Source organism: Globicephala melas, unplaced genomic scaffold (assembly GCF_963455315.2).
Source record: "Globicephala melas unplaced genomic scaffold, mGloMel1.2 SCAFFOLD_309, whole genome shotgun sequence".
Taxonomy (NCBI): Eukaryota; Metazoa; Chordata; class Mammalia; order Artiodactyla; family Delphinidae; genus Globicephala; species Globicephala melas.
In genome coordinates this window covers 295,237-317,905 of record NW_027207479.1, presented here as the reverse complement: position 1 = coordinate 317,905, position 22,669 = coordinate 295,237, and the positions used below count along the sequence as shown (strand labels likewise).

Below are 22,669 nucleotides of genomic sequence, written 5' to 3'. Positions count from 1 at the left end.
AGGGCCGATGCCCAAGGGACCGCGGGCCCCGGGCCCTGAAGCCTCCGGGGCCACGTCCCTGTGAGCGACGTGCGGGATCTTGGGCGGGGCGCCAAGCGCCGAAGGGTTTGCTGGGTCACGGCCGCCCTGGGCTGGGAGGTGGTCGCCAAACCCTCCGCCGCCGCCCGATACCCGAGACCTCCGTTGCCCCTGCCTGGGCGGGCGAGGGGGCCCTGCCGGGGCGGGCCGGCCGCCAGGCTGGCGTTAAGGCGCCAGCGCCAGCGAAACTGGGCCTCAAGAGGCCGCCCGCGGCCCCCCGCCCCCGTCTACGGCCATACCACCCTGAACGCGCCCGATCTCGTCTGATCTCGGAAGCTAAGCAGGGTCGGGCCTGGTTAGTACTTGGATGGGAGACCGCCTGGGAATACCGGGTGCTGTAGGCTTTTTGCCTCCCGCTCCGCCCGCCTTCTCCTTTACTCGCCCGCGGCGGGGGCCGCCGGCTCCGCCCCCGCCGGGCCCCGCTGCAGGCCCCACCTCCTCAGGCCCCTCCCACCACGGCGCGCGCCGGCGGGGTCGCTCCCCGCCGGCCCGGCCGGCCAGGCGGCCAGAAGGCGGCCCTGGAAGGCAGGCGCACCCCAGACGCTCCCGGGGTGGCTGGCCCGGACCCAGACTCCGCCGCGGGCCCAGTTGCCGTCCTTTCGGCCCGCGAGCCCCTCGACCTGCACCTGGCCGCCCCCACCGGCGCCCAGCCCCGGCGCCGCCACCTGTGTGCCGGTGTGTCCCTCCACAGCTCCCTCTGACAAAAGCCCCCCCCCACCCCGCCCCTCTGGCGTGTCACCGCGGCCGGGTGCGGGAGCGGGATCGAGGGCAGGGGCCGCTTCCCCGGGCCTGCCGGCCACCAGGGGCGGGGTCCTGAGCTCGGCGGGGGGTGTGGGGGCAAGGGTGGCCTTGCCGGGGCTGAGGGGCCGTGGCGACTCAATGGTGGCTCCCGGTGGCTTCGGGCCAGCTGCTGTCGGGCAGGAGGGCCGGCCCGGGCTGCGGCCGGGCTGCGCCTAGGGCCGCGTGGGCGGGCAGGGCCGATGCCCAAGGGACCGCGGGCCCCGGGCCCTGAAGCCTCCGGGGCCACGTCCCTGTGAGCGACGTGCGGGATCTTGGGCGGGGCGCCAAGCGCCGAAGGGTTTGCTGGGTCACGGCCGCCCTGGGCTGGGAGGTGGTCGCCAAACCCTCCGCCGCCGCCCGATACCCGAGACCTCCGTTGCCCCTGCCTGGGCGGGCGAGGGGGCCCTGCCGGGGCGGGCCGGCCGCCAGGCTGGCGTTAAGGCGCCAGCGCCAGCGAAACTGGGCCTCAAGAGGCCGCCCGCGGCCCCCCGCCCCCGTCTACGGCCATACCACCCTGAACGCGCCCGATCTCGTCTGATCTCGGAAGCTAAGCAGGGTCGGGCCTGGTTAGTACTTGGATGGGAGACCGCCTGGGAATACCGGGTGCTGTAGGCTTTTTGCCTCCCGCTCCGCCCGCCTTCTCCTTTACTCGCCCGCGGCGGGGTCGCCGGCTCCGCCCCCGCCGGGCCCCGCTGCAGGCCCCACCTCCTCAGGCCCCTCCCACCACGGCGCGCGCCGGCGGGGTCGCTCCCCGCCGGCCCGGCCGGCCAGGCGGCCAGAAGGCGGCCCTGGAAGGCAGCCGCACCCCAGACGCTCCCGGGGTGGCTGGCCCGGACCCAGACTCCGCCGCGGGCCCAGTTGCCGTCCTTTCGGCCCGCGAGCCCCTCGACCTGCACCTGGCCGCCCCCACCGGCGCCCAACCCCGGCGCCGCCACCTGTGTGCCGGTGTGTCCCTCCACAGCTCCCTCCGACAAAAGCCCCCCCCCACCCCGCCCCTCTGGCGTGTCACCGCGGCCGGGTGCGGGAGCGGGATCGAGGGCAGGGGCCGCTTCCCCGGGCCTGCCGGCCACCAGGGGCGGGGTCCTGAGCTCGGCGGGGGGTGTGGGGGCAAGGGTGGCCTTGCCGGGGCTGAGGGGCCGTGGCGACTCAATGGTGGCTCCCGGTGGCTTCGGGCCAGCTGCTGTCGGGCAGGAGGGCCGGCCCGGGCTGCGGCCGGGCTGCGCCTAGGGCCGCGTGGGCGGGCAGGGCCGATGCCCAAGGGACCGCGGGCCCCGGGCCCTGAAGCCTCCGGGGCCACGTCCCTGTGAGCGACGTGCGGGATCTTGGGCGGGGCGCCAAGCGCCGAAGGGTTTGCTGGGTCACGGCCGCCCTGGGCTGGGAGGTGGTCGCCAAACCCTCCGCCGCCGCCCGATACCCGAGACCTCCGTTGCCCCTGCCTGGGCGGGCGAGGGGGCCCTGCCGGGGCGGGCCGGCCGCCAGGCTGGCGTTAAGGCGCCAGCGCCAGCGAAACTGGGCCTCAAGAGGCCGCCCGCGGCCCCCCGCCCCCGTCTACGGCCATACCACCCTGAACGCGCCCGATCTCGTCTGATCTCGGAAGCTAAGCAGGGTCGGGCCTGGTTAGTACTTGGATGGGAGACCGCCTGGGAATACCGGGTGCTGTAGGCTTTTTGCCTCCCGCTCCGCCCGCCTTCTCCTTTACTCGCCCGCGGCGGGGGCCGCCGGCTCCGCCCCCGCCGGGCCCCGCTGCAGGCCCCACCTCCTCAGGCCCCTCCCACCACGGCGCGCGCCGGCGGGGTCGCTCCCCGCCGGCCCGGCCGGCCAGGCGGCCAGAAGGCGGCCCTGGAAGGCAGGCGCACCCCAGACGCTCCCGGGGTGGCTGGCCCGGACCCAGACTCCGCCGCGGGCCCAGTTGCCGTCCTTTCGGCCCGCGAGCCCCTCGACCTGCACCTGGCCGCCCCCACCGGCGCCCAGCCCCGGCGCCGCCACCTGTGTGCCGGTGTGTCCCTCCACAGCTCCCTCCGACAAAAGCCCCCCCCCACCCCGCCCCTCTGGCGTGTCACCGCGGCCGGGTGCGGGAGCGGGATCGAGGGCAGGGGCCGCTTCCCCGGGCCTGCCGGCCACCAGGGGCGGGGTCCTGAGCTCGGCGGGGGGTGTGGGGGCAAGGGTGGCCTTGCCGGGGCTGAGGGGCCGTGGCGACTCATTGGTGGCTCCCGGTGGCTTCGGGCCAGCTGCTGTCGGGCAGGAGGGCCGGCCCGGGCTGCGGCCGGGCTGCGCCTAGGGCCGCGTGGGCGGGCAGGGCCGATGCCCAAGGGACCGCGGGCCCCGGGCCCTGAAGCCTCCGGGGCCACGTCCCTGTGAGCGACGTGCGGGATCTTGGGCGGGGCGCCAAGCGCCGAAGGGTTTGCTGGGTCACGGCCGCCCTGGGCTGGGAGGTGGTCGCCAAACCCTCCGCCGCCGCCCGATACCCGAGACCTCCGTTGCCCCTGCCTGGGCGGGCGAGGGGGCCCTGCCGGGGCGGGCCGGCCGCCAGGCTGGCGTTAAGGCGCCAGCGCCAGCGAAACTGGGCCTCAAGAGGCCGCCCGCGGCCCCCCGCCCCCGTCTACGGCCATACCACCCTGAACGCGCCCGATCTCGTCTGATCTCGGAAGCTAAGCAGGGTCGGGCCTGGTTAGTACTTGGATGGGAGACCGCCTGGGAATACCGGGTGCTGTAGGCTTTTTGCCTCCCGCTCCGCCCGCCTTCTCCTTTACTCGCCCGCGGCGGGGGCCGCCGGCTCCGCCCCCGCCGGGCCCCGCTGCAGGCCCCACCTCCTCAGGCCCCTCCCACCACGGCGCGCGCCGGCGGGGTCGCTCCCCGCCGGCCCGGCCGGCCAGGCGGCCAGAAGGCGGCCCTGGAAGGCAGGCGCACCCCAGACGCTCCCGGGGTGGCTGGCCCGGACCCAGACTCCGCCGCGGGCCCAGTTGCCGTCCTTTCGGCCCGCGAGCCCCTCGACCTGCACCTGGCCGCCCCCACCGGCGCCCAGCCCCGGCGCCGCCACCTGTGTGCCGGTGTGTCCCTCCACAGCTCCCTCTGACAAAAGCCCCCCCCCACCCCGCCCCTCTGGCGTGTCACCGCGGCCGGGTGCGGGAGCGGGATCGAGGGCAGGGGCCGCTTCCCCGGGCCTGCCGGCCACCAGGGGCGGGGTCCTGAGCTCGGCGGGGGGTGTGGGGGCAAGGGTGGCCTTGCCGGGGCTGAGGGGCCGTGGCGACTCAATGGTGGCTCCCGGTGGCTTCGGGCCAGCTGCTGTCGGGCAGGAGGGCCGGCCCGGGCTGCGGCCGGGCTGCGCCTAGGGCCGCGTGGGCGGGCAGGGCCGATGCCCAAGGGACCGCGGGCCCCGGGCCCTGAAGCCTCCGGGGCCACGTCCCTGTGAGCGACGTGCGGGATCTTGGGCGGGGCGCCAAGCGCCGAAGGGTTTGCTGGGTCACGGCCGCCCTGGGCTGGGAGGTGGTCGCCAAACCCTCCGCCGCCGCCCGATACCCGAGACCTCCGTTGCCCCTGCCTGGGCGGGCGAGGGGGCCCTGCCGGGGCGGGCCGGCCGCCAGGCTGGCGTTAAGGCGCCAGCGCCAGCGAAACTGGGCCTCAAGAGGCCGCCCGCGGCCCCCCGCCCCCGTCTACGGCCATACCACCCTGAACGCGCCCGATCTCGTCTGATCTCGGAAGCTAAGCAGGGTCGGGCCTGGTTAGTACTTGGATGGGAGACCGCCTGGGAATACCGGGTGCTGTAGGCTTTTTGCCTCCCGCTCCGCCCGCCTTCTCCTTTACTCGCCCGCGGCGGGGGCCGCCGGCTCCGCCCCCGCCGGGCCCCGCTGCAGGCCCCACCTCCTCAGGCCCCTCCCACCACGGCGCGCGCCGGCGGGGTCGCTCCCCGCCGGCCCGGCCGGCCAGGCGGCCAGAAGGCGGCCCTGGAAGGCAGGCGCACCCCAGACGCTCCCGGGGTGGCTGGCCCGGACCCAGACTCCGCCGCGGGCCCAGTTGCCGTCCTTTCGGCCCGCGAGCCCCTCGACCTGCACCTGGCCGCCCCCACCGGCGCCCAGCCCCGGCGCCGCCACCTGTGTGCCGGTGTGTCCCTCCACAGCTCCCTCCGACAAAAGCCCCCCCCCACCCCGCCCCTCTGGCGTGTCACCGCGGCCGGGTGCGGGAGCGGGATCGAGGGCAGGGGCCGCTTCCCCGGGCCTGCCGGCCACCAGGGGCGGGGTCCTGAGCTCGGCGGGGGGTGTGGGGGCAAGGGTGGCCTTGCCGGGGCTGAGGGGCCGTGGCGACTCATTGGTGGCTCCCGGTGGCTTCGGGCCAGCTGCTGTCGGGCAGGAGGGCCGGCCCGGGCTGCGGCCGGGCTGCGCCTAGGGCCGCGTGGGCGGGCAGGGCCGATGCCCAAGGGACCGCGGGCCCCGGGCCCTGAAGCCTCCGGGGCCACGTCCCTGTGAGCGACGTGCGGGATCTTGGGCGGGGCGCCAAGCGCCGAAGGGTTTGCTGGGTCACGGCCGCCCTGGGCTGGGAGGTGGTCGCCAAACCCTCCGCCGCCGCCCGATACCCGAGACCTCCGTTGCCCCTGCCTGGGCGGGCGAGGGGGCCCTGCCGGGGCGGGCCGGCCGCCAGGCTGGCGTTAAGGCGCCAGCGCCAGCGAAACTGGGCCTCAAGAGGCCGCCCGCGGCCCCCCGCCCCCGTCTACGGCCATACCACCCTGAACGCGCCCGATCTCGTCTGATCTCGGAAGCTAAGCAGGGTCGGGCCTGGTTAGTACTTGGATGGGAGACCGCCTGGGAATACCGGGTGCTGTAGGCTTTTTGCCTCCCGCTCCGCCCGCCTTCTCCTTTACTCGCCCGCGGCGGGGGCCGCCGGCTCCGCCCCCGCCGGGCCCCGCTGCAGGCCCCACCTCCTCAGGCCCCTCCCACCACGGCGCGCGCCGGCGGGGTCGCTCCCCGCCGGCCCGGCCGGCCAGGCGGCCAGAAGGCGGCCCTGGAAGGCAGGCGCACCCCAGACGCTCCCGGGGTGGCTGGCCCGGACCCAGACTCCGCCGCGGGCCCAGTTGCCGTCCTTTCGGCCCGCGAGCCCCTCGACCTGCACCTGGCCGCCCCCACCGGCACCCAGTCCCGGCGCCGCCACCTGTGTGCCGGTGTGTCCCTCCACAGCTCCCTCTGACAAAAGCCCCCCCCCACCCCGCCCCTCTGGCGTGTCACCGCGGCCGGGTGCGGGAGCGGGATCGAGGGCAGGGGCCGCTTCCCCGGGCCTGCCGGCCACCAGGGGCGGGGTCCTGAGCTCGGCGGGGGGTGTGGGGGCAAGGGTGGCCTTGCCGGGGCTGAGGGGCCGTGGCGACTCAATGGTGGCTCCCGGTGGCTTCGGGCCAGCTGCTGTCGGGCAGGAGGGCCGGCCCGGGCTGCGGCCGGGCTGCGCCTAGGGCCGCGTGGGCGGGCAGGGCCGATGCCCAAGGGACCGCGGGCCCCGGGCCCTGAAGCCTCCGGGGCCACGTCCCTGTGAGCGACGTGCGGGATCTTGGGCGGGGCGCCAAGCGCCGAAGGGTTTGCTGGGTCACGGTCGCCCTGGGCTGGGAGGTGGTCGCCAAACCCTCCGCCGCCGCCCGATACCCGAGACCTCCGTTGCCCCTGCCTGGGCGGGCGAGGGGGCCCTGCCGGGGCGGGCCGGCCGCCAGGCTGGCGTTAAGGCGCCAGCGCCAGCGAAACTGGGCCTCAAGAGGCCGCCCGCGGCCCCCCGCCCCCGTCTACGGCCATACCACCCTGAACGCGCCCGATCTCGTCTGATCTCGGAAGCTAAGCAGGGTCGGGCCTGGTTAGTACTTGGATGGGAGACCGCCTGGGAATACCGGGTGCTGTAGGCTTTTTGCCTCCCGCTCCGCCCGCCTTCTCCTTTACTCGCCCGCGGCGGGGTCGCCGGCTCCGCCCCCGCCGGGCCCCGCTGCAGGCCCCACCTCCTCAGGCCCCTCCCACCACGGCGCGCGCCGGCGGGGTCGCTCCCCGCCGGCCCGGCCGGCCAGGCGGCCAGAAGGCGGCCCTGGAAGGCAGCCGCACCCCAGACGCTCCCGGGGTGGCTGGCCCGGACCCAGACTCCGCCGCGGGCCCAGTTGCCGTCCTTTCGGCCCGCGAGCCCCTCGACCTGCACCTGGCCGCCCCCACCGGCGCCCAACCCCGGCGCCGCCACCTGTGTGCCGGTGTGTCCCTCCACAGCTCCCTCCGACAAAAGCCCCCCCCCACCCCGCCCCTCTGGCGTGTCACCGCGGCCGGGTGCGGGAGCGGGATCGAGGGCAGGGGCCGCTTCCCCGGGCCTGCCGGCCACCAGGGGCGGGGTCCTGAGCTCGGCGGGGGGTGTGGGGGCAAGGGTGGCCTTGCCGGGGCTGAGGGGCCGTGGCGACTCAATGGTGGCTCCCGGTGGCTTCGGGCCAGCTGCTGTCGGGCAGGAGGGCCGGCCCGGGCTGCGGCCGGGCTGCGCCTAGGGCCGCGTGGGCGGGCAGGGCCGATGCCCAAGGGACCGCGGGCCCCGGGCCCTGAAGCCTCCGGGGCCACGTCCCTGTGAGCGACGTGCGGGATCTTGGGCGGGGCGCCAAGCGCCGAAGGGTTTGCTGGGTCACGGCCGCCCTGGGCTGGGAGGTGGTCGCCAAACCCTCCGCCGCCGCCCGATACCCGAGACCTCCGTTGCCCCTGCCTGGGCGGGCGAGGGGGCCCTGCCGGGGCGGGCCGGCCGCCAGGCTGGCGTTAAGGCGCCAGCGCCAGCGAAACTGGGCCTCAAGAGGCCGCCCGCGGCCCCCCGCCCCCGTCTACGGCCATACCACCCTGAACGCGCCCGATCTCGTCTGATCTCGGAAGCTAAGCAGGGTCGGGCCTGGTTAGTACTTGGATGGGAGACCGCCTGGGAATACCGGGTGCTGTAGGCTTTTTGCCTCCCGCTCCGCCCGCCTTCTCCTTTACTCGCCCGCGGCGGGGGCCGCCGGCTCCGCCCCCGCCGGGCCCCGCTGCAGGCCCCACCTCCTCAGGCCCCTCCCACCACGGCGCGCGCCGGCGGGGTCGCTCCCCGCCGGCCCGGCCGGCCAGGCGGCCAGAAGGCGGCCCTGGAAGGCAGGCGCACCCCAGACGCTCCCGGGGTGGCTGGCCCGGACCCAGACTCCGCCGCGGGCCCAGTTGCCGTCCTTTCGGCCCGCGAGCCCCTCGACCTGCACCTGGCCGCCCCCACCGGCGCCCAGCCCCGGCGCCGCCACCTGTGTGCCGGTGTGTCCCTCCACAGCTCCCTCCGACAAAAGCCCCCCCCCACCCCGCCCCTCTGGCGTGTCACCGCGGCCGGGTGCGGGAGCGGGATCGAGGGCAGGGGCCGCTTCCCCGGGCCTGCCGGCCACCAGGGGCGGGGTCCTGAGCTCGGCGGGGGGTGTGGGGGCAAGGGTGGCCTTGCCGGGGCTGAGGGGCCGTGGCGACTCAATGGTGGCTCCCGGTGGCTTCGGGCCAGCTGCTGTCGGGCAGGAGGGCCGGCCCGGGCTGCGGCCGGGCTGCGCCTAGGGCCGCGTGGGCGGGCAGGGCCGATGCCCAAGGGACCGCGGGCCCCGGGCCCTGAAGCCTCCGGGGCCACGTCCCTGTGAGCGACGTGCGGGATCTTGGGCGGGGCGCCAAGCGCCGAAGGGTTTGCTGGGTCACGGCCGCCCTGGGCTGGGAGGTGGTCGCCAAACCCTCCGCCGCCGCCCGATACCCGAGACCTCCGTTGCCCCTGCCTGGGCGGGCGAGGGGGCCCTGCCGGGGCGGGCCGGCCGCCAGGCTGGCGTTAAGGCGCCAGCGCCAGCGAAACTGGGCCTCAAGAGGCCGCCCGCGGCCCCCCGCCCCCGTCTACGGCCATACCACCCTGAACGCGCCCGATCTCGTCTGATCTCGGAAGCTAAGCAGGGTCGGGCCTGGTTAGTACTTGGATGGGAGACCGCCTGGGAATACCGGGTGCTGTAGGCTTTTTGCCTCCCGCTCCGCCCGCCTTCTCCTTTACTCGCCCGCGGCGGGGGCCGCCGGCTCCGCCCCCGCCGGGCCCCGCTGCAGGCCCCACCTCCTCAGGCCCCTCCCACCACGGCGCGCGCCGGCGGGGTCGCTCCCCGCCGGCCCGGCCGGCCAGGCGGCCAGAAGGCGGCCCTGGAAGGCAGGCGCACCCCAGACGCTCCCGGGGTGGCTGGCCCGGACCCAGACTCCGCCGCGGGCCCAGTTGCCGTCCTTTCGGCCCGCGAGCCCCTCGACCTGCACCTGGCCGCCCCCACCGGCGCCCAGCCCCGGCGCCGCCACCTGTGTGCCGGTGTGTCCCTCCACAGCTCCCTCTGACAAAAGCCCCCCCCCACCCCGCCCCTCTGGCGTGTCACCGCGGCCGGGTGCGGGAGCGGGATCGAGGGCAGGGGCCGCTTCCCCGGGCCTGCCGGCCACCAGGGGCGGGGTCCTGAGCTCGGCGGGGGGTGTGGGGGCAAGGGTGGCCTTGCCGGGGCTGAGGGGCCGTGGCGACTCAATGGTGGCTCCCGGTGGCTTCGGGCCAGCTGCTGTCGGGCAGGAGGGCCGGCCCGGGCTGCGGCCGGGCTGCGCCTAGGGCCGCGTGGGCGGGCAGGGCCGATGCCCAAGGGACCGCGGGCCCCGGGCCCTGAAGCCTCCGGGGCCACGTCCCTGTGAGCGACGTGCGGGATCTTGGGCGGGGCGCCAAGCGCCGAAGGGTTTGCTGGGTCACGGCCGCCCTGGGCTGGGAGGTGGTCGCCAAACCCTCCGCCGCCGCCCGATACCCGAGACCTCCGTTGCCCCTGCCTGGGCGGGCGAGGGGGCCCTGCCGGGGCGGGCCGGCCGCCAGGCTGGCGTTAAGGCGCCAGCGCCAGCGAAACTGGGCCTCAAGAGGCCGCCCGCGGCCCCCCGCCCCCGTCTACGGCCATACCACCCTGAACGCGCCCGATCTCGTCTGATCTCGGAAGCTAAGCAGGGTCGGGCCTGGTTAGTACTTGGATGGGAGACCGCCTGGGAATACCGGGTGCTGTAGGCTTTTTGCCTCCCGCTCCGCCCGCCTTCTCCTTTACTCGCCCGCGGCGGGGGCCGCCGGCTCCGCCCCCGCCGGGCCCCGCTGCAGGCCCCACCTCCTCAGGCCCCTCCCACCACGGCGCGCGCCGGCGGGGTCGCTCCCCGCCGGCCCGGCCGGCCAGGCGGCCAGAAGGCGGCCCTGGAAGGCAGGCGCACCCCAGACGCTCCCGGGGTGGCTGGCCCGGACCCAGACTCCGCCGCGGGCCCAGTTGCCGTCCTTTCGGCCCGCGAGCCCCTCGACCTGCACCTGGCCGCCCCCACCGGCGCCCAGCCCCGGCGCCGCCACCTGTGTGCCGGTGTGTCCCTCCACAGCTCCCTCCGACAAAAGCCCCCCCCCACCCCGCCCCTCTGGCGTGTCACCGCGGCCGGGTGCGGGAGCGGGATCGAGGGCAGGGGCCGCTTCCCCGGGCCTGCCGGCCACCAGGGGCGGGGTCCTGAGCTCGGCGGGGGGTGTGGGGGCAAGGGTGGCCTTGCCGGGGCTGAGGGGCCGTGGCGACTCATTGGTGGCTCCCGGTGGCTTCGGGCCAGCTGCTGTCGGGCAGGAGGGCCGGCCCGGGCTGCGGCCGGGCTGCGCCTAGGGCCGCGTGGGCGGGCAGGGCCGATGCCCAAGGGACCGCGGGCCCCGGGCCCTGAAGCCTCCGGGGCCACGTCCCTGTGAGCGACGTGCGGGATCTTGGGCGGGGCGCCAAGCGCCGAAGGGTTTGCTGGGTCACGGCCGCCCTGGGCTGGGAGGTGGTCGCCAAACCCTCCGCCGCCGCCCGATACCCGAGACCTCCGTTGCCCCTGCCTGGGCGGGCGAGGGGGCCCTGCCGGGGCGGGCCGGCCGCCAGGCTGGCGTTAAGGCGCCAGCGCCAGCGAAACTGGGCCTCAAGAGGCCGCCCGCGGCCCCCCGCCCCCGTCTACGGCCATACCACCCTGAACGCGCCCGATCTCGTCTGATCTCGGAAGCTAAGCAGGGTCGGGCCTGGTTAGTACTTGGATGGGAGACCGCCTGGGAATACCGGGTGCTGTAGGCTTTTTGCCTCCCGCTCCGCCCGCCTTCTCCTTTACTCGCCCGCGGCGGGGTCGCCGGCTCCGCCCCCGCCGGGCCCCGCTGCAGGCCCCACCTCCTCAGGCCCCTCCCACCACGGCGCGCGCCGGCGGGGTCGCTCCCCGCCGGCCCGGCCGGCCAGGCGGCCAGAAGGCGGCCCTGGAAGGCAGCCGCACCCCAGACGCTCCCGGGGTGGCTGGCCCGGACCCAGACTCCGCCGCGGGCCCAGTTGCCGTCCTTTCGGCCCGCGAGCCCCTCGACCTGCACCTGGCCGCCCCCACCGGCGCCCAACCCCGGCGCCGCCACCTGTGTGCCGGTGTGTCCCTCCACAGCTCCCTCCGACAAAAGCCCCCCCCCACCCCGCCCCTCTGGCGTGTCACCGCGGCCGGGTGCGGGAGCGGGATCGAGGGCAGGGGCCGCTTCCCCGGGCCTGCCGGCCACCAGGGGCGGGGTCCTGAGCTCGGCGGGGGGTGTGGGGGCAAGGGTGGCCTTGCCGGGGCTGAGGGGCCGTGGCGACTCAATGGTGGCTCCCGGTGGCTTCGGGCCAGCTGCTGTCGGGCAGGAGGGCCGGCCCGGGCTGCGGCCGGGCTGCGCCTAGGGCCGCGTGGGCGGGCAGGGCCGATGCCCAAGGGACCGCGGGCCCCGGGCCCTGAAGCCTCCGGGGCCACGTCCCTGTGAGCGACGTGCGGGATCTTGGGCGGGGCGCCAAGCGCCGAAGGGTTTGCTGGGTCACGGCCGCCCTGGGCTGGGAGGTGGTCGCCAAACCCTCCGCCGCCGCCCGATACCCGAGACCTCCGTTGCCCCTGCCTGGGCGGGCGAGGGGGCCCTGCCGGGGCGGGCCGGCCGCCAGGCTGGCGTTAAGGCGCCAGCGCCAGCGAAACTGGGCCTCAAGAGGCCGCCCGCGGCCCCCCGCCCCCGTCTACGGCCATACCACCCTGAACGCGCCCGATCTCGTCTGATCTCGGAAGCTAAGCAGGGTCGGGCCTGGTTAGTACTTGGATGGGAGACCGCCTGGGAATACCGGGTGCTGTAGGCTTTTTGCCTCCCGCTCCGCCCGCCTTCTCCTTTACTCGCCCGCGGCGGGGGCCGCCGGCTCCGCCCCCGCCGGGCCCCGCTGCAGGCCCCACCTCCTCAGGCCCCTCCCACCACGGCGCGCGCCGGCGGGGTCGCTCCCCGCCGGCCCGGCCGGCCAGGCGGCCAGAAGGCGGCCCTGGAAGGCAGGCGCACCCCAGACGCTCCCGGGGTGGCTGGCCCGGACCCAGACTCCGCCGCGGGCCCAGTTGCCGTCCTTTCGGCCCGCGAGCCCCTCGACCTGCACCTGGCCGCCCCCACCGGCGCCCAGCCCCGGCGCCGCCACCTGTGTGCCGGTGTGTCCCTCCACAGCTCCCTCTGACAAAAGCCCCCCCCCACCCCGCCCCTCTGGCGTGTCACCGCGGCCGGGTGCGGGAGCGGGATCGAGGGCAGGGGCCGCTTCCCCGGGCCTGCCGGCCACCAGGGGCGGGGTCCTGAGCTCGGCGGGGGGTGTGGGGGCAAGGGTGGCCTTGCCGGGGCTGAGGGGCCGTGGCGACTCAATGGTGGCTCCCGGTGGCTTCGGGCCAGCTGCTGTCGGGCAGGAGGGCCGGCCCGGGCTGCGGCCGGGCTGCGCCTAGGGCCGCGTGGGCGGGCAGGGCCGATGCCCAAGGGACCGCGGGCCCCGGGCCCTGAAGCCTCCGGGGCCACGTCCCTGTGAGCGACGTGCGGGATCTTGGGCGGGGCGCCAAGCGCCGAAGGGTTTGCTGGGTCACGGCCGCCCTGGGCTGGGAGGTGGTCGCCAAACCCTCCGCCGCCGCCCGATACCCGAGACCTCCGTTGCCCCTGCCTGGGCGGGCGAGGGGGCCCTGCCGGGGCGGGCCGGCCGCCAGGCTGGCGTTAAGGCGCCAGCGCCAGCGAAACTGGGCCTCAAGAGGCCGCCCGCGGCCCCCCGCCCCCGTCTACGGCCATACCACCCTGAACGCGCCCGATCTCGTCTGATCTCGGAAGCTAAGCAGGGTCGGGCCTGGTTAGTACTTGGATGGGAGACCGCCTGGGAATACCGGGTGCTGTAGGCTTTTTGCCTCCCGCTCCGCCCGCCTTCTCCTTTACTCGCCCGCGGCGGGGGCCGCCGGCTCCGCCCCCGCCGGGCCCCGCTGCAGGCCCCACCTCCTCAGGCCCCTCCCACCACGGCGCGCGCCGGCGGGGTCGCTCCCCGCCGGCCCGGCCGGCCAGGCGGCCAGAAGGCGGCCCTGGAAGGCAGGCGCACCCCAGACGCTCCCGGGGTGGCTGGCCCGGACCCAGACTCCGCCGCGGGCCCAGTTGCCGTCCTTTCGGCCCGCGAGCCCCTCGACCTGCACCTGGCCGCCCCCACCGGCGCCCAGCCCCGGCGCCGCCACCTGTGTGCCGGTGTGTCCCTCCACAGCTCCCTCCGACAAAAGCCCCCCCCCACCCCGCCCCTCTGGCGTGTCACCGCGGCCGGGTGCGGGAGCGGGATCGAGGGCAGGGGCCGCTTCCCCGGGCCTGCCGGCCACCAGGGGCGGGGTCCTGAGCTCGGCGGGGGGTGTGGGGGCAAGGGTGGCCTTGCCGGGGCTGAGGGGCCGTGGCGACTCATTGGTGGCTCCCGGTGGCTTCGGGCCAGCTGCTGTCGGGCAGGAGGGCCGGCCCGGGCTGCGGCCGGGCTGCGCCTAGGGCCGCGTGGGCGGGCAGGGCCGATGCCCAAGGGACCGCGGGCCCCGGGCCCTGAAGCCTCCGGGGCCACGTCCCTGTGAGCGACGTGCGGGATCTTGGGCGGGGCGCCAAGCGCCGAAGGGTTTGCTGGGTCACGGCCGCCCTGGGCTGGGAGGTGGTCGCCAAACCCTCCGCCGCCGCCCGATACCCGAGACCTCCGTTGCCCCTGCCTGGGCGGGCGAGGGGGCCCTGCCGGGGCGGGCCGGCCGCCAGGCTGGCGTTAAGGCGCCAGCGCCAGCGAAACTGGGCCTCAAGAGGCCGCCCGCGGCCCCCCGCCCCCGTCTACGGCCATACCACCCTGAACGCGCCCGATCTCGTCTGATCTCGGAAGCTAAGCAGGGTCGGGCCTGGTTAGTACTTGGATGGGAGACCGCCTGGGAATACCGGGTGCTGTAGGCTTTTTGCCTCCCGCTCCGCCCGCCTTCTCCTTTACTCGCCCGCGGCGGGGTCGCCGGCTCCGCCCCCGCCGGGCCCCGCTGCAGGCCCCACCTCCTCAGGCCCCTCCCACCACGGCGCGCGCCGGCGGGGTCGCTCCCCGCCGGCCCGGCCGGCCAGGCGGCCAGAAGGCGGCCCTGGAAGGCAGCCGCACCCCAGACGCTCCCGGGGTGGCTGGCCCGGACCCAGACTCCGCCGCGGGCCCAGTTGCCGTCCTTTCGGCCCGCGAGCCCCTCGACCTGCACCTGGCCGCCCCCACCGGCGCCCAACCCCGGCGCCGCCACCTGTGTGCCGGTGTGTCCCTCCACAGCTCCCTCCGACAAAAGCCCCCCCCCACCCCGCCCCTCTGGCGTGTCACCGCGGCCGGGTGCGGGAGCGGGATCGAGGGCAGGGGCCGCTTCCCCGGGCCTGCCGGCCACCAGGGGCGGGGTCCTGAGCTCGGCGGGGGGTGTGGGGGCAAGGGTGGCCTTGCCGGGGCTGAGGGGCCGTGGCGACTCAATGGTGGCTCCCGGTGGCTTCGGGCCAGCTGCTGTCAGGCAGGAGGGCCGGCCCGGGCTGCGGCCGGGCTGCGCCTAGGGCCGCGTGGGCGGGCAGGGCCGATGCCCAAGGGACCGCGGGCCCCGGGCCCTGAAGCCTCCGGGGCCACGTCCCTGTGAGCGACGTGCGGGATCTTGGGCGGGGCGCCAAGCGCCGAAGGGTTTGCTGGGTCACGGCCGCCCTGGGCTGGGAGGTGGTCGCCAAACCCTCCGCCGCCGCCCGATACCCGAGACCTCCGTTGCCCCTGCCTGGGCGGGCGAGGGGGCCCTGCCGGGGCGGGCCGGCCGCCAGGCTGGCGTTAAGGCGCCAGCGCCAGCGAAACTGGGCCTCAAGAGGCCGCCCGCGGCCCCCCGCCCCCGTCTACGGCCATACCACCCTGAACGCGCCCGATCTCGTCTGATCTCGGAAGCTAAGCAGGGTCGGGCCTGGTTAGTACTTGGATGGGAGACCGCCTGGGAATACCGGGTGCTGTAGGCTTTTTGCCTCCCGCTCCGCCCGCCTTCTCCTTTACTCGCCCGCGGCGGGGGCCGCCGGCTCCGCCCCCGCCGGGCCCCGCTGCAGGCCCCACCTCCTCAGGCCCCTCCCACCACGGCGCGCGCCGGCGGGGTCGCTCCCCGCCGGCCCGGCCGGCCAGGCGGCCAGAAGGCGGCCCTGGAAGGCAGGCGCACCCCAGACGCTCCCGGGGTGGCTGGCCCGGACCCAGACTCCGCCGCGGGCCCAGTTGCCGTCCTTTCGGCCCGCGAGCCCCTCGACCTGCACCTGGCCGCCCCCACCGGCGCCCAGCCCCGGCGCCGCCACCTGTGTGCCGGTGTGTCCCTCCACAGCTCCCTCCGACAAAAGCCCCCCCCCACCCCGCCCCTCTGGCGTGTCACCGCGGCCGGGTGCGGGAGCGGGATCGAGGGCAGGGGCCGCTTCCCCGGGCCTGCCGGCCACCAGGGGCGGGGTCCTGAGCTCGGCGGGGGGTGTGGGGGCAAGGGTGGCCTTGCCGGGGCTGAGGGGCCGTGGCGACTCAATGGTGGCTCCCGGTGGCTTCGGGCCAGCTGCTGTCGGGCAGGAGGGCCGGCCCGGGCTGCGGCCGGGCTGCGCCTAGGGCCGCGTGGGCGGGCAGGGCCGATGCCCAAGGGACCGCGGGCCCCGGGCCCTGAAGCCTCCGGGGCCACGTCCCTGTGAGCGACGTGCGGGATCTTGGGCGGGGCGCCAAGCGCCGAAGGGTTTGCTGGGTCACGGCCGCCCTGGGCTGGGAGGTGGTCGCCAAACCCTCCGCCGCCGCCCGATACCCGAGACCTCCGTTGCCCCTGCCTGGGCGGGCGAGGGGGCCCTGCCGGGGCGGGCCGGCCGCCAGGCTGGCGTTAAGGCGCCAGCGCCAGCGAAACTGGGCCTCAAGAGGCCGCCCGCGGCCCCCCGCCCCCGTCTACGGCCATACCACCCTGAACGCGCCCGATCTCGTCTGATCTCGGAAGCTAAGCAGGGTCGGGCCTGGTTAGTACTTGGATGGGAGACCGCCTGGGAATACCGGGTGCTGTAGGCTTTTTGCCTCCCGCTCCGCCCGCCTTCTCCTTTACTCGCCCGCGGCGGGGGCCGCCGGCTCCGCCCCCGCCGGGCCCCGCTGCAGGCCCCACCTCCTCAGGCCCCTCCCACCACGGCGCGCGCCGGCGGGGTCGCTCCCCGCCGGCCCGGCCGGCCAGGCGGCCAGAAGGCGGCCCTGGAAGGCAGGCGCACCCCAGACGCTCCCGGGGTGGCTGGCCCGGACCCAGACTCCGCCGCGGGCCCAGTTGCCGTCCTTTCGGCCCGCGAGCCCCTCGACCTGCACCTGGCCGCCCCCACCGGCGCCCAGCCCCGGCGCCGCCACCTGTGTGCCGGTGTGTCCCTCCACAGCTCCCTCCGACAAAAGCCCCCCCCCACCCCGCCCCTCTGGCGTGTCACCGCGGCCGGGTGCGGGAGCGGGATCGAGGGCAGGGGCCGCTTCCCCGGGCCTGCCGGCCACCAGGGGCGGGGTCCTGAGCTCGGCGGGGGGTGTGGGGGCAAGGGTGGCCTTGCCGGGGCTGAGGGGCCGTGGCGACTCATTGGTGGCTCCCGGTGGCTTCGGGCCAGCTGCTGTCGGGCAGGAGGGCCGGCCCGGGCTGCGGCCGGGCTGCGCCTAGGGCCGCGTGGGCGGGCAGGGCCGATGCCCAAGGGACCGCGGGCCCCGGGCCCTGAAGCCTCCGGGGCCACGTCCCTGTGAGCGACGTGCGGGATCTTGGGCGGGGCGCCAAGCGCCGAAGGGTTTGCTGGGTCACGGCCGCCCTGGGCTGGGAGGTGGTCGCCAAACCCTCCGCCGCCGCCCGATACCCGAGACCTCCGTTGCCCCTGCCTGGGCGGGCGAGGGGGCCCTGCCGGGGCGGGCCGGCCGCCAGGCTGGCGTTAAGGCGCCAGCGCCAGCGAAACTGGGCCTCAAGAGGCCGCCCGCGGCCCCCCGCCCCCGTCTACGGCCATACCACCCTGAACGCGCCCGATCTCGTCTGATCTCGGAAGCTAAGCAGGGTCGGGCCTGGTTAGTACTTGGATGGGAGACCGCCTGGGAATACCGGGTGCTGTAGGCTTTTTGCCTCCCGCTCCGCCCGCCTTCTCCTTTACTCGCCCGCGGCGGGGTCGCCGGCTCCGCCCCCGCCGGGCCCCGCTGCAGGCCCCACCTCCTCAGGCCCCTCCCACCACGGCGCGCGCCGGCGGGGTCGCTCCCCGCCGGCCCGGCCGGCCAGGCGGCCAGAAGGCGGCCCTGGAAGGCAGCCGCACCCCAGACGCTCCCGGGGTGGCTGGCCCGGACCCAGACTCCGCCGCGGGCCCAGTTGCCGTCCTTTCGGCCCGCGAGCCCCTCGACCTGCACCTGGCCGCCCCCACCGGCGCCCAACCCCGGCGCCGCCACCTGTGTGCCGGTGTGTCCCTCCACAGCTCCCTCCGACAAAAGCCCCCCCCCACCCCGCCCCTCTGGCGTGTCACCGCGGCCGGGTGCGGGAGCGGGATCGAGGGCAGGGGCCGCTTCCCCGGGCCTGCCGGCCACCAGGGGCGGGGTCCTGAGCTCGGCGGGGGGTGTGGGGGCAAGGGTGGCCTTGCCGGGGCTGAGGGGCCGTGGCGACTCAATGGTGGCTCCCGGTGGCTTCGGGCCAGCTGCTGTCGGGCAGGAGGGCCGGCCCGGGCTGCGGCCGGGCTGCGCCTAGGGCCGCGTGGGCGGGCAGGGCCGATGCCCAAGGGACCGCGGGCCCCGGGCCCTGAAGCCTCCGGGGCCACGTCCCTGTGAGCGACGTGCGGGATCTTGGGCGGGGCGCCAAGCGCCGAAGGGTTTGCTGGGTCACGGCCGCCCTGGGCTGGGAGGTGGTCGCCAAACCCTCCGCCGCCGCCCGATACCCGAGACCTCCGTTGCCCCTGCCTGGGCGGGCGAGGGGGCCCTGCCGGGGCGGGCCGGCCGCCAGGCTGGCGTTAAGGCGCCAGCGCCAGCGAAACTGGGCCTCAAGAGGCCGCCCGCGGCCCCCCGCCCCCGTCTACGGCCATACCACCCTGAACGCGCCCGATCTCGTCTGATCTCGGAAGCTAAGCAGGGTCGGGCCTGGTTAGTACTTGGATGGGAGACCGCCTGGGAATACCGGGTGCTGTAGGCTTTTTGCCTCCCGCTCCGCCCGCCTTCTCCTTTACTCGCCCGCGGCGGGGTTGCCGGCTCCGCCCCCGCCGGGCCCCGCTGCAGGCCCCACCTCCTCAGGCCCCTCCCACCACGGCGCGCGCCGGCGGGGTCGCTCCCCGCCGGCCCGGCCGGCCAGGCGGCCAGAAGGCGGCCCTGGAAGGCAGCCGCACCCCAGACGCTCCCGGGGTGGCTGGCCCGGACCCAGACTCCGCCGCGGGCCCAGTTGCCGTCCTTTCGGCCCGCGAGCCCCTCGACCTGCACCTGGCCGCCCCCACCGGCGCCCAACCCCGGCGCCGCCACCTGTGTGCCGGTGTGTCCCTCCACAGCTCCCTCCGACAAAAGCCCCCCCCCACCCCGCCCCTCTGGCGTGTCACCGCGGCCGGGTGCGGGAGCGGGATCGAGGGCAGGGGCCGCTTCCCCGGGCCTGCCGGCCACCAGGGGCGGGGTCCTGAGCTCGGCGGGGGGTGTGGGGGCAAGGGTGGCCTTGCCGGGGCTGAGGGGCCGTGGCGACTCAATGGTGGCTCCCGGTGGCTTCGGGCCAGCTGCTGTCGGGCAGGAGGGCCGGCCCGGGCTGCGGCCGGGCTGCGCCTAGGGCCGCGTGGGCGGGCAGGGCCGATGCCCAAGGGACCGCGGGCCCCGGGCCCTGAAGCCTCCGGGGCCACGTCCCTGTGAGCGACGTGCGGGATCTTGGGCGGGGCGCCAAGCGCCGAAGGGTTTGCTGGGTCACGGCCGCCCTGGGCTGGGAGGTGGTCGCCAAACCCTCCGCCGCCGCCCGATACCCGAGACCTCCGTTGCCCCTGCCTGGGCGGGCGAGGGGGCCCTGCCGGGGCGGGCCGGCCGCCAGGCTGGCGTTAAGGCGCCAGCGCCAGCGAAACTGGGCCTCAAGAGGCCGCCCGCGGCCCCCCGCCCCCGTCTACGGCCATACCACCCTGAACGCGCCCGATCTCGTCTGATCTCGGAAGCTAAGCAGGGTCGGGCCTGGTTAGTACTTGGATGGGAGACCGCCTGGGAATACCGGGTGCTGTAGGCTTTTTGCCTCCCGCTCCGCCCGCCTTCTCCTTTACTCGCCCGCGGCGGGGGCCGCCGGCTCCGCCCCCGCCGGGCCCCGCTGCAGGCCCCACCTCCTCAGGCCCCTCCCACCACGGCGCGCGCCGGCGGGGTCGCTCCCCGCCGGCCCGGCCGGCCAGGCGGCCAGAAGGCGGCCCTGGAAGGCAGGCGCACCCCAGACGCTCCCGGGGTGGCTGGCCCGGACCCAGACTCCGCCGCGGGCCCAGTTGCCGTCCTTTCGGCCCGCGAGCCCCTCGACCTGCACCTGGCCGCCCCCACCGGCGCCCAGCCCCGGCGCCGCCACCTGTGTGCCGGTGTGTCCCTCCACAGCTCCCTCCGACAAAAGCCCCCCCCCACCCCGCCCCTCTGGCGTGTCACCGCGGCCGGGTGCGGGAGCGGGATCGAGGGCAGGGGCCGCTTCCCCGGGCCTGCCGGCCACCAGGGGCGGGGTCCTGAGCTCGGCGGGGGGTGTGGGGGCAAGGGTGGCCTTGCCGGGGCTGAGGGGCCGTGGCGACTCATTGGTGGCTCCCGGTGGCTTCGGGCCAGCTGCTGTCGGGCAGGAGGGCCGGCCCGGGCTGCGGCCGGGCTGCGCCTAGGGCCGCGTGGGCGGGCAGGGCCGATGCCCAAGGGACCGCGGGCCCCGGGCCCTGAAGCCTCCGGGGCCACGTCCCTGTGAGCGACGTGCGGGATCTTGGGCGGGGCGCCAAGCGCCGAAGGGTTTGCTGGGTCACGGCCGCCCTGGGCTGGGAGGTGGTCGCCAAACCCTCCGCCGCCGCCCGATACCCGAGACCTCCGTTGCCCCTGCCTGGGCGGGCGAGGGGGCCCTGCCGGGGCGGGCCGGCCGCCAGGCTGGCGTTAAGGCGCCAGCGCCAGCGAAACTGGGCCTCAAGAGGCCGCCCGCGGCCCCCCGCCCCCGTCTACGGCCATACCACCCTGAACGCGCCCGATCTCGTCTGATCTCGGAAGCTAAGCAGGGTCGGGCCTGGTTAGTACTTGGATGGGAGACCGCCTGGGAATACCGGGTGCTGTAGGCTTTTTGCCTCCCGCTCCGCCCGCCTTCTCCTTTACTCGCCGGCGGCGGGGTCGCCGGCTCCGCCCCCGCCGGGCCCCGCTGCAGGCCCCACCTCCTCAGGCCCCTCCCACCACGGCGCGCGCCGGCGGGGTCGGTCCCCGCCGGCCCGGCCGGCCAGGCGGCCAGAAGGCGGCCCTGGAAGGCAGCCGCACCCCAGACGCTCCCGGGGTGGCTGGCCCGGACCCAGACTCCGCCGCGGGCCCAGTTGCCGTCCTTTCGGCCCGCGAGCCCCTCGACCTGCACCTGGCCGCCCCCACCGGCGCCCAGCCCCGGCGCCGCCACCTGTGTGCCGGTGTGTCCCTCCACAGCTCCCTCCGACAAAAGCCCCCCCCCACCCCGCCCCTCTGGCGTGTCACCGCGGCCGGGTGCGGGAGCGGGATCGAGGGCAGGGGCCGCTTCCCCGGGCCTGCCGGCCACCAGGGGCGGGGTCCTGAGCTCGGCGGGGGGTGTGGGGGCAAGGGTGGCCTTGCCGGGGCTGAGGGGCCGTGGCGACTCAATGGTGGCTCCCGGTGGCTTCGGGCCAGCTGCTGTCGGGCAGGAGGGCCGGCCCGGGCTGCGGCCGGGCTGCGCCTAGGGCCGCGTGGGCGGGCAGGGCCGATGCCCAAGGGACCGCGGGCCCCGGGCCCTGAAGCCTCCGGGGCCACGTCCCTGTGAGCGACGTGCGGGATCTTGGGCGGGGCGCCAAGCGCCGAAGGGTTTGCTGGGTCACGGCCGCCCTGGGCTGGGAGGTGGTCGCCAAACCCTCCGCCGCCGCCCGATACCCGAGACCTCCGTTGCCCCTGCCTGGGCGGGCGAGGGGGCCCTGCCGGGGCGGGCCGGCCGCCAGGCTGGCGTTAAGGCGCCAGCGCCAGCGAAACTGGGCCTCAAGAGGCCGCCCGCGGCCCCCCGCCCCCGTCTACGGCCATACCACCCTGAACGCGCCCGATCTCGTCTGATCTCGGAAGCTAAGCAGGGTCGGGCCTGGTTAGTACTTGGATGGGAGACCGCCTGGGAATACCGGGTGCTGTAGGCTTTTTGCCTCCCGCTCCGCCCGCCTTCTCCTTTACTCGCCCGCGGCGGGGGCCGCCGGCTCCGCCCCCGCCGGGCCCCGCTGCAGGCCCCACCTCCTCAGGCCCCTCCCACCACGGCGCGCGCCGGCGGGGTCGCTCCCCGCCGGCCCGGCCGGCCAGGCGGCCAGAAGGCGGCCCTGGAAGGCAGGCGCACCCCAGACGCTCCCGGGGTGGCTGGCCCGGACCCAGACTCCGCCGCGGGCCCAGTTGCCGTCCTTTCGGCCCGCGAGCCCCTCGACCTGCACCTGGCCGCCCCCACCGGCGCCCAGCCCCGGCGCCGCCACCTGTGTGCCGGTGTGTCCCTCCACAGCTCCCTCTGACAAAAGCCCCCCCCCACCCCGCCCCTCTGGCGTGTCACCGCGGCCGGGTGCGGGAGCGGGATCGAGGGCAGGGGCCGCTTCCCCGGGCCTGCCGGCCACCAGGGGCGGGGTCCTGAGCTCGGCGGGGGGTGTGGGGGCAAGGGTGGCCTTGCCGGGGCTGAGGGGCCGTGGCGACTCAATGGTGGCTCCCGGTGGCTTCGGGCCAGCTGCTGTCGGGCAGGAGGGCCGGCCCGGGCTGCGGCCGGGCTGCGCCTAGGGCCGCGTGGGCGGGCAGGGCCGATGCCCAAGGGACCGCGGGCCCCGGGCCCTGAAGCCTCCGGGGCCACGTCCCTGTGAGCGACGTGCGGGATCTTGGGCGGGGCGCCAAGCGCCGAAGGGTTTGCTGGGTCACGGCCGCCCTGGGCTGGGAGGTGGTCGCCAAACCCTCCGCCGCCGCCCGATACCCGAGACCTCCGTTGCCCCTGCCTGGGCGGGCGAGGGGGCCCTGCCGGGGCGGGCCGGCCGCCAGGCTGGCGTTAAGGCGCCAGCGCCAGCGAAACTGGGCCTCAAGAGGCCGCCCGCGGCCCCCCGCCCCCGTCTACGGCCATACCACCCTGAACGCGCCCGATCTCGTCTGATCTCGGAAGCTAAGCAGGGTCGGGCCTGGTTAGTACTTGGATGGGAGACCGCCTGGGAATACCGGGTGCTGTAGGCTTTTTGCCTCCCGCTCCGCCCGCCTTCTCCTTTACTCGCCCGCGGCGGGGGCCGCCGGCTCCGCCCCCGCCGGGCCCCGCTGCAGGCCCCACCTCCTCAGGCCCCTCCCACCACGGCGCGCGCCGGCGGGGTCGCTCCCCGCCGGCCCGGCCGGCCAGGCGGCCAGAAGGCGGCCCTGGAAGGC

The 22,669-nt window shown here is 76.7% G+C and overlaps 22 non-coding genes across 22 annotated transcripts; all 22 read left to right on the top strand.

Moving 5' to 3' along the window:
• The first annotated feature begins 303 nt into the window (after positions 1-303).
• Positions 304-422, top strand: LOC132594844 (5S ribosomal RNA). The gene has a single exon (XR_009561013.1). It is a non-coding gene; the product is annotated as a 5S ribosomal RNA (ribosomal RNA).
• Positions 423-1,354: 932 nt separating this feature from the next.
• LOC132594843 (5S ribosomal RNA) lies at positions 1,355-1,473 on the top strand. The gene has a single exon (XR_009561012.1). It is a non-coding gene; the product is annotated as a 5S ribosomal RNA (ribosomal RNA).
• Positions 1,474-2,404: 931 nt separating this feature from the next.
• LOC132594842 (5S ribosomal RNA) lies at positions 2,405-2,523 on the top strand. Its single transcript, XR_009561011.1, has one exon. It is a non-coding gene; the product is annotated as a 5S ribosomal RNA (ribosomal RNA).
• Positions 2,524-3,455: 932 nt separating this feature from the next.
• Positions 3,456-3,574, top strand: LOC132594841 (5S ribosomal RNA). Its single transcript, XR_009561010.1, has one exon. It is a non-coding gene; the product is annotated as a 5S ribosomal RNA (ribosomal RNA).
• Positions 3,575-4,506: 932 nt separating this feature from the next.
• LOC132594840 (5S ribosomal RNA) lies at positions 4,507-4,625 on the top strand. Its single transcript, XR_009561009.1, has one exon. It is a non-coding gene; the product is annotated as a 5S ribosomal RNA (ribosomal RNA).
• Positions 4,626-5,557: 932 nt separating this feature from the next.
• LOC132594839 (5S ribosomal RNA) lies at positions 5,558-5,676 on the top strand. The gene has a single exon (XR_009561008.1). It is a non-coding gene; the product is annotated as a 5S ribosomal RNA (ribosomal RNA).
• Positions 5,677-6,608: 932 nt separating this feature from the next.
• Positions 6,609-6,727, top strand: LOC132594838 (5S ribosomal RNA). The gene has a single exon (XR_009561007.1). It is a non-coding gene; the product is annotated as a 5S ribosomal RNA (ribosomal RNA).
• A 931-nt stretch (positions 6,728-7,658) lies between these two features.
• Positions 7,659-7,777, top strand: LOC132594836 (5S ribosomal RNA). Its single transcript, XR_009561005.1, has one exon. It is a non-coding gene; the product is annotated as a 5S ribosomal RNA (ribosomal RNA).
• Positions 7,778-8,709: 932 nt separating this feature from the next.
• On the top strand, positions 8,710-8,828 carry LOC132594835 (5S ribosomal RNA). Its single transcript, XR_009561004.1, has one exon. It is a non-coding gene; the product is annotated as a 5S ribosomal RNA (ribosomal RNA).
• A 932-nt stretch (positions 8,829-9,760) lies between these two features.
• LOC132594834 (5S ribosomal RNA) lies at positions 9,761-9,879 on the top strand. The gene has a single exon (XR_009561003.1). It is a non-coding gene; the product is annotated as a 5S ribosomal RNA (ribosomal RNA).
• A 932-nt stretch (positions 9,880-10,811) lies between these two features.
• On the top strand, positions 10,812-10,930 carry LOC132594833 (5S ribosomal RNA). The gene has a single exon (XR_009561002.1). It is a non-coding gene; the product is annotated as a 5S ribosomal RNA (ribosomal RNA).
• A 931-nt stretch (positions 10,931-11,861) lies between these two features.
• Positions 11,862-11,980, top strand: LOC132594832 (5S ribosomal RNA). Its single transcript, XR_009561001.1, has one exon. It is a non-coding gene; the product is annotated as a 5S ribosomal RNA (ribosomal RNA).
• Positions 11,981-12,912: 932 nt separating this feature from the next.
• LOC132594831 (5S ribosomal RNA) lies at positions 12,913-13,031 on the top strand. Its single transcript, XR_009561000.1, has one exon. It is a non-coding gene; the product is annotated as a 5S ribosomal RNA (ribosomal RNA).
• A 932-nt stretch (positions 13,032-13,963) lies between these two features.
• On the top strand, positions 13,964-14,082 carry LOC132594830 (5S ribosomal RNA). The gene has a single exon (XR_009560999.1). It is a non-coding gene; the product is annotated as a 5S ribosomal RNA (ribosomal RNA).
• Positions 14,083-15,013: 931 nt separating this feature from the next.
• Positions 15,014-15,132, top strand: LOC132594829 (5S ribosomal RNA). The gene has a single exon (XR_009560998.1). It is a non-coding gene; the product is annotated as a 5S ribosomal RNA (ribosomal RNA).
• Positions 15,133-16,064: 932 nt separating this feature from the next.
• On the top strand, positions 16,065-16,183 carry LOC132594828 (5S ribosomal RNA). Its single transcript, XR_009560997.1, has one exon. It is a non-coding gene; the product is annotated as a 5S ribosomal RNA (ribosomal RNA).
• Positions 16,184-17,115: 932 nt separating this feature from the next.
• LOC132594827 (5S ribosomal RNA) lies at positions 17,116-17,234 on the top strand. The gene has a single exon (XR_009560996.1). It is a non-coding gene; the product is annotated as a 5S ribosomal RNA (ribosomal RNA).
• Positions 17,235-18,165: 931 nt separating this feature from the next.
• LOC132594825 (5S ribosomal RNA) lies at positions 18,166-18,284 on the top strand. Its single transcript, XR_009560994.1, has one exon. It is a non-coding gene; the product is annotated as a 5S ribosomal RNA (ribosomal RNA).
• A 931-nt stretch (positions 18,285-19,215) lies between these two features.
• LOC132594824 (5S ribosomal RNA) lies at positions 19,216-19,334 on the top strand. Its single transcript, XR_009560993.1, has one exon. It is a non-coding gene; the product is annotated as a 5S ribosomal RNA (ribosomal RNA).
• Positions 19,335-20,266: 932 nt separating this feature from the next.
• LOC132594823 (5S ribosomal RNA) lies at positions 20,267-20,385 on the top strand. The gene has a single exon (XR_009560992.1). It is a non-coding gene; the product is annotated as a 5S ribosomal RNA (ribosomal RNA).
• A 931-nt stretch (positions 20,386-21,316) lies between these two features.
• LOC132594822 (5S ribosomal RNA) lies at positions 21,317-21,435 on the top strand. The gene has a single exon (XR_009560991.1). It is a non-coding gene; the product is annotated as a 5S ribosomal RNA (ribosomal RNA).
• A 932-nt stretch (positions 21,436-22,367) lies between these two features.
• Positions 22,368-22,486, top strand: LOC132594821 (5S ribosomal RNA). Its single transcript, XR_009560990.1, has one exon. It is a non-coding gene; the product is annotated as a 5S ribosomal RNA (ribosomal RNA).
• The last annotated feature ends 183 nt before the right edge of the window (positions 22,487-22,669 follow it).